Below are 8,636 nucleotides of genomic sequence, written 5' to 3'. Positions count from 1 at the left end.
AGTCCACATAGAGTATACTTTACGACAAAAACTAAGCAGGGACAAAAGACTGTAATGCATTGCATATACAATTTTTTGCTCTTTTTACAGTCTGCACAAGTTGAGAGATTTCATAGAAAATCACATACTGTATGTAAGATTTACAGAAGCTCAGATACTTTGATCTTCTGAGATCGACAATGCATACAGTACATTAATTTCTGATTCCACAATATGCGGGAAAACGCCTCTCTCTCTCTTGTGCATTAGCTCCTTTTCATCCCCTTCCTGTCCCTTTCTCATCCTCCCTCCACTTAGCTCAGCCAGAACGGTCAACAGAATAACATACTGTTCTACATGAACGCTAGTAATATTTTCAAACATTGCTTAAGGAAATCTTGCAAGAAGAGCAGGTTGATTCTGCAGCCAGAATGAGCTTAATACTATGTATTTTTCTGAAAGTCAGGTATGCATCTTAAATTCATCTTTGAGAATTTGATGTCTTGTATTGATTTTGTATCTTTGAATTGACTATGTAATCGGCATAATGCATATTTACCTGACTGATAATAAAATGTTTAATTGGATTTTATTCTGTCCTGCTCTGAAATGATTTCCTCAAGTAGATTAAGTGAAGGCATATGTTTTTGAAAATCTGTGTCTTAAGTGCATACTGGATCTCAGGTTAGATGAAGCAGGGAGCAAGTTGCATTAACTGTGAGGGCTAGTCATAATACTGATCATAACTTGTGCACAATTCATCCAGCATCTGACTCATATTCAAAATCTCAACCATTTTTTAAAAGCTATGGTTTTCACTAACTTCAAAATCAATATTTTGATCGCATCCATCTTATTCGCCACGTCCACCATCAAATGACAGTGACATTAGTATTTCATTGCATACAGTAATTGCTCTGCAATAAAGGCATTCAAACCAGTTCAATTTTTGCTGATAATATTCTTTTATGCAAATTGATTGTTTGTGTGTTTCTAATTAGTATTTTTCTGACATTCAATTATTTTATTAAACTCTTTACTTTATATTTACTTGTTCATTAGGAATCTATGTCACATAGAGTGCCTCACGTTGGCTATTTTACAAACTCGCCGGACTAAACATTAGCCGGGCTAAACATTATATTCTAACATTTATATTAGAATATATATATATATAAATACTATTTAATAGGTCATCCATGCTTACCATTCTGTAAATAGTAGTTCTGTTTAGCCCCTACAGTTACCAACCCATTACTGACTAACCAAGCAGTTAGTCAGAAATTTATAATCTCACCTGATGTGCTCCATGCTCCATCTCACCTGAGATCTAGCATGCACTGATCCCTGAACACAGATTTGCAGAAACATATGCCTTCACTTAATCTACTTGAGAAAATCATTTCAGAGTAGGTCAGAATAAAATCAAATGGCATTTATTAAATGCTTTATTATCAGTCAGTCAAATATTTTATTATGTCAATTACATAGCCAATTCAAAGATCAATCAATACAATACATTGAATTCTCAAAGATGCATGCCTGACTTGAAGCGTGTGGGCTCATTCTGATCTTCTTGCGTGATTTCCTTAAGTACTCATCCCAAGACCAAAATCCCCCGAAATGGAGACAGGAACTAGCAATTGGAATTTGTGTTGATCGAATTAACACTTTTTGGAACAAAGGTAATTTGCATTAAAAAAGTTCTGGGAAATGACACAGTGAACAAAATATCTCTAAACTCTTAGAATCTGTATTATATTTTGGTTTACTTGCTCTTGCTCAAACAGAGACCATTCAAATAATACCAATGACTGTACACATTACTTACATTCATGTAGCCCATGACTGGATTATTGTATTGCTTTCTTGGTGGACCTTCTGCATGCACTATCAAGCCTATGCAACTGATCCAGAATACAGCAGTCAGAGTTGTCTTCAATGAGCTGAAGAAAGACGTCACACCTCTTATCATCAGCTTGCACTGGTTGTCTATATCCGCCTGCATCAAATTCAAGGTAGCCTACTGATGCTTGTCTACAAAGCAAACACTGGTGCTGCCCCAATATACCTAAACTCAGTAGTTCACACCTACGAGCCCTCCAGAAGGTTGTGTTCTGCAAGTGATCAATGCCTCGTAGTGCCATCCCAAAGAGGCTATTTTAACTATATAAGCATTGTCAGATACTAAAAATAGAAAATAAGAGTGGACACAAACAACTTCCTTGTGAGACATCACAAACATGTGCTATTCGATACACCAGATGGTTCAAATATATCCTCTTTTGGAACTTTCATCTCTTTATATGGTGAGCTGTTTGCGTGTGTTTATCTATTAGCCGGAGTCTGCAGTGCCAAAGTGCTCATTTGATATGTGACCTGTCACTAAAGAGTCAGGATATTTATCATCTGCTGAATTGCCTTTGTGTGGTGCTGCAAAATGGCAGCAATACATTCTCAAATGAAACCGCTTGAAGGTTAATGAGTGGCAATTGCCCAGTGAGGACTAAATCTATTAGCGTTTCATAGAGGAAATCAATCAACATGACCAACTCTCACTGATTTGTCATTTTGAAACATTGCCTGTTTGAATTGAACAGCACATTCTGTTACATGGGATCATCTGTGATGGTTTGATTTGCTCTTCATTAAGGTGATTAATGCTCTTTATTCTGATTCTGGATCAGTAAACAAGCTCTTTCATCCCGTGGTGCTGTGCTGTATTAGGTCACCCCAGACAGTGATAATGACTCCAGATGATTACAGTCCAGAACTTCAGCTCCTCGCTTGACGTCTGTCAAAGGAAGACAATGAAGTCTACAAGCAGATTAACCTCACTGACGGACCTTCTACCTCCATCACTGGCAAGTATCCAAAGTGTTTATTTAATTCACCACCCCTCCCCCTCCATCCATTCGCTCTGGACGCAAAACCTCAGTTAATGGAGCGAAACAACCTCCACATCCGAGATGGCACAACCTGGGTAAAACATCCCACCCTTAATGAAAACAGAATGTGTCAGAGGAACTTTGTGAACACATTCAGTCTATCCGCTTCAGTTCAAACCACTGAGCCCTCACTCACAAACAGAGAAAATGTGGCGGGAGAGTTGAGGGATGGCAGAGGAGGGAGATTCTGCAGATTGTGTGATGATGAAGAGCTCTGTGCCGGGTTCTCATTTGCTGGAAATCTCCTGTTATCATATGTGCTCAGACTGCGCCTCCCTCTCAGTCTTATACACTGCGTGTATTATTGATTGATGCGCTGTGTAGCCGGGGTTTCATTTGCCCCGTGGGCTCTTGAGAGTATGTACGTCCAGACGTACACTCAATCAACGACTCGAAGCACAGATGGATCCTGCCTTACAAGATTCCCTCTTTCTGTTTTTTGCTTGTCTTATCTGTCTTTTTTAGAAGGAAATTGCTTCATAAATTATTATATATATATACAGTTCTTGTTTTCCAAATGTGACTGATTGCTGAGCATCCTTTTACAGTATAGAAGAAAAAGTATCTGTTTTGAAAACTGAACCTGTGACAGTTTTTAGCTCTGTTCCAAAACCTTTTTAGTTGCCTATATAGTTGAAAAAGTTTGGGTCAGTAATACTTTTATTATGCAAGAATGTTAAAAAAAAATACCATTTAACTTTCTATTCACCAAAGAATCCTGGAAGAAAAGTGTTATAAAAACGTAGACACTAAACATTTAGGAATTCATTGTTTTTAAAATATATCAAAACAGAAAATATTTGGTCAAATTTATCTGCTCTTAAATTATGTTCTCAAATCATTCACATAAAAACACTATTTATGGATCTTTTTTCTGATCTTTTTACTTGTAAGCCTGAAATACATTTTTTAAATCTTACTTTTTTTCACAACATTCATAGAACGTAGAATGTTTTCTAAATTATAAAACGTTTTAAAATTATAATTTTTAAAACTTGAGATTTTAAATGTTTTTATACATAATTTGACTGAAATGTTTGCAGAACATTTTTGGAACATTTTTGTTAGCTGGATTTTTCCAAAACATTTAACCAAAATAAATCAACCTCTATGCACAACTGAACACAAAATGTATTTTTTGTTTCGATTCTAGCATTTGTCTTATGCTCAACTAAAGACACAATGCTCTAATAGGTCATAAAATACATAGTACACACTAATACTGAGTAAATTTATTTTAATTACATCAAAATATTAGTTTGATGCTAATGTCAAAAGGGCACGTATTTCTCTGTGAAGGATGTAAAAAAAAAAGCTCTCTGATTTGGCCAACACAGAAGAACCCTTCATGTTTTTGATGTCTTAAAATGTTGTCTTCGTAGGCAACTCTGTATAGGTTTTGGAACATGGCATGCAGTTGTGAGGTTTGTGCCTAAGAAAATAACACAGAGATTCATGCCTTTTCGTAGCAGTAAACTGCATCCATCTTTGATTGATGACAGCTTTCAGATGCGATGGGCTTGTTTTTTTATCACGCTGGCGCAAAATGACCGGGGACAGACACAGGCAGAAGAACCACTTCAGTGGCTAATGAGAGGCATTATTCAAACTCCTGCTCTGGTGTCAACATCGCATGTCCTGCATCTCTCACTGCTGCTGCATTAGTACAGACAAGCAGCCCAGTGACTGTGACAATTAAACCTATCCCTCCATGCTTCATTTTTACTGGTAAAAAAAGGCATAAACCTAAATAACATGGCTAAATTGAACGCAAAGCAGCACCAGCTGTCATGTAGGCATGCCGTCGTGTCTTTTGATCAGCTTTCTTTACTGATAATAATGGGACGCTTAGTAAGACAGGTAACTCTGCTGTGGAAACCGCTGTCGAACTTTACATCTTTTAGCTTTGTGTTCAGGCTGCCTCCGTCACAAGCCATTGGCACTGGCTGTGTAAGTGTTCTCGGACCATCAGACCAGAACGGCTCGAGGTAACGGCAACATGTTCTTGTCTCAACTTTTTGATGGAGTCTCCCTTTTGTGTGTTTATCACTGAGGGAGGATGCACCTGGGGCAGCTGTGGAAAGAGACAGGCCACCACACATGACAGGAGAGAGAGACGGAGAAGGAACGAGCGGAGAGAGCGCACCGAGGAGGAGAGAGGTGCCCGTGGTGTTGGAGGGAGCTCATCAGACAGAGCCCTTCTCCATCTGTCACAAATCATTTCTGCTCGGGAAGTAAGGAAAGGCAAAATGTCAAAATATTTGAATACATTCCATGGGAGTGTGTCACGCTTGCAGAGGGAGATGCTTGGCAGCAGTGGGGTGGAAAGGGAAAGGCTTGTGCAGTGGATGAATTGGGATTTTATAGTTTTGCAAGAACAGTCATATGTGTATATATATATATATATATATATATATATATATATATATATATATATATATATATATATATATATATATATATATATAAAATTACTTTTAAATACCATGAGTATTTAGGGGTTGCAATGGTGCAAGGGGCTGATAGTAATTATTTTTAATAGTATAACACCTGGAGTCTTCATTCTACAATAATGTAGTTTTCATAGAAGTAACTATGTTAAAAGTGTTCATTAATTAAAATATAGCGACTTGTACATTTACCCAAGAGGTGCTGATTTTTATACAAAGAATATTAAGTGTATTTGATGAGAGTCAGTAAGATTTTTTTAATTAATATTTTTATGCCAAAAATATTCTGTTTCAGAAAAACGTGATTCTTTTCAAAGATGGGTTAGAGGATGCAGAAAAACTACTTCACACTTTACATAAAAATATTAAAGAAATAGTTTGCCCAAAAATGACTGATTAAACAATTATTTACTCACCCTCGAGTGGTTCCAAGTCTGTATGAATTCCTTTGTTCTGCCAAACACAAAACCCCAAAATAGCCTGGTTACAAACTTTCTTCAAAATCTTTTATGTTTGGCAGAACAAGAAATTAATTGAGATTTGGAACTACTTGAGTGTGAGTAAATGGTAACAGATTTTTCATTTTTGGGGGAACTATTCCTATACTTGTTTTTGACGTTTTAGATAAAATAAGATTTTTTTCTTAAGCATCAAAACTGAATTTCTGAATAATCATGAATAATCTGAAGACTGAAGTAATGGTTGCTAAAAAATCAGCCTTGATAAGCATAAGAGTCTTCATAAGAAATCTTGCCAACCTTAAACGTTTGAATGGTAGTGTTTTAATGTCAATGAAACAGCAGTCTTCTTTCTTATTTTCTTATTTTAAGTGTGATTAAGTAAAATCATCTGATACTGATTTGAAAGATAAGATTTTAATTTGTATCTTGGCTTTCTTTTCTTTTCCTCTTTTGGTAACACTTTAGAATAGATAACACTTGTCAACTGTTAATTATGTATGACTTTTCCCTCAATAAACTCCTAATTTGCTGCTTATTAATAAATAGTAAGGTGGTTGTTAAATTTAGGTATTGGATTAGGGATGTAGAATAAGGCTACGTAGAATAATGTATCACTTATTTAGCACTAATAAATGGCTAATATTCTAGTAATATGCATGCTAAAAGGCAACTAATGGGTGTAACCGTAAAAATAAAGCGTTAAGCATTTTTTTGGGTTAATTTTCTCTCTGAGAAAGCATGTGTCTATTATTTCTACCAATTGTATATTTGTATCTCCTAGATTGTTCTTTTTGAAAATTGTAAGTTTTAAAGCTTTTCTCAAGAGAGGGAGTTCGAGTTCGTATTGACTGAGGAAGATCGAGGCAGGTGTGAAGGACGCAGGGATTTGATCTCTGTACCTTTGAGGAATAGTGAGATAAGTGCTCTCAGAAAAGGTTTTGCGTGCCAAGACTGCAGAATGAAATGCTATTCAGTGTCTAGGTAGCCTGTCCACTGTTTATTCACATATTCTTTGCCTTACAGAAAACATGTTTTTATATCCTTGTTTATTTTTGACAATAGATCGTAAAATAATATCTAAAATGCCGATCAGTTCCCTTACTATATACGGTGAAAAACATCACCTTATATATTTGCATTTATCAGTCTGGACTCATTCTGACTATACACACTTTATATGAAGCATACATACACATACTTTATATGAAGTTAAAGATATCATTGGTCATTTCTCATCATTGCTCTTCTGAAGTTTGAAGCTTGTGTCAATCTATGTCATTAGATCAGTGCACCTCTTGTTTTTGGGCCACTAAAACACTGTGATTAATTATTTCTCTCTAATCAGAATCACAATGGAATAAAACAATGTTTGTCTGTTTACAATTCTCCCAGGCTGAGCCTGAAATTTGCATGCATTTGATGGCGAAAAAAGGAATCTCTTATCCGGGGGAAGATCAAGGTTATGACTTCCTCAAAGCAGAGTTCCTGAAACCAATTAAACTCAGTGCAGTGAAGTTCAGCTGGAGGACACAGCCCTGTAACAATAGGAGAACGTGATGACAGCCAACACCACTATCTCCCTGCATTTCCACCCGTGCTAATTATATTTGCAGATTCTGTCATTTAGACAAAAGGCGAATAACTTTGGTAATCATCGTGAAACATTTAAATCACTCCCTGGCCGGTACAAATAGTCGACCTTTCTAAATGAAGTCAATTGCAAGATATGTGGGGGTAATCAAATATCATTTCGATAAGCTGGAAATGGATATTAAATGTGAATAATTATGAGCCGTGTTTATGGTTACAATTAGCGGCAGGTATGATCTTCATGTAAAAGCGGTGGATATGCCTTTTGAATGCCACTAGGGATTTGAAAAGAACCAAAACAAAACAGGTGTGTATCATTTTGGCTGAGAGGGATCAAAAACGGAAAGTGTTAAAAATGAATAATTCACGTGCGCTCTCATGTTCTGAAGTTAAAATGTTCGTATTCACACGCGTGTGAGCGGTGCGTGTTAGTTTAACTCAAAGGAAAGCCATTGCGCTACGTTGAGTCATACCCAGTTTTGAGGCACTGGATTTACAAAAGCCCTTTATTTCAAGTGTTTCGCCGTCCATTGTTAACGATCAAAGCCATTCTAATTCAGATAATGTTGTTATAGCCACAGGTTCCTCCCCCTACTCTTGCTCCTGTTCAAAAGACTATCATGCCAAAGAGAGCCGGACTAACTGCTTTTGATTTGAATGTGAAGTGTCATTCAGTTGCGCGGCTGCCGAGCGATTTGCCATGGTGATAGGCCCGCGTCTGAGAACACCTGGCAAGGTGGCAAATGTATTCTAATCTATGTGAATTGTAATGCTCTCACCTGGAGCCAGTGTGTGTGTGTGTGTGTGCGTCTGTGCAAACACAAGTGTGTTTGAAAGTAATCAGGTATCATTACTAAACACAAACTTGAGGGGATGAATCCGAGCGACATGCACAAAGCTGATATAAGTAGATTTTGGCTTTTGCGTCTTAAGTAAAAAATGTTTAAAAGAAATGATAATGGATCAGCATTGACTTTGCAACCTTTAGTAAGCCAGCCAATTCAGTTTAGGTTATACAGCCACGCATGTTTTAATGTTTTAAGACTCAAGCGGATGTTACATTATCAGAATGGCTTGAGTGGAAACTGTAATATTTTTAGCGGGTTTCAATTTCGATTGCTTCAATCCTGAAAATCGCCGCTGCTGTTAAGTGAATGTGGAATGAGAGGATGAGAAGAGAAAATCCACAGCCTAGGCTGAAAATTGCA

This window comes from Puntigrus tetrazona, chromosome 16 (genome assembly GCF_018831695.1).
Source record: "Puntigrus tetrazona isolate hp1 chromosome 16, ASM1883169v1, whole genome shotgun sequence".
NCBI classification, from domain to species: domain Eukaryota; kingdom Metazoa; phylum Chordata; class Actinopteri; order Cypriniformes; family Cyprinidae; genus Puntigrus; species Puntigrus tetrazona.
Note: the sequence above shows the minus strand (reverse complement) of the source record.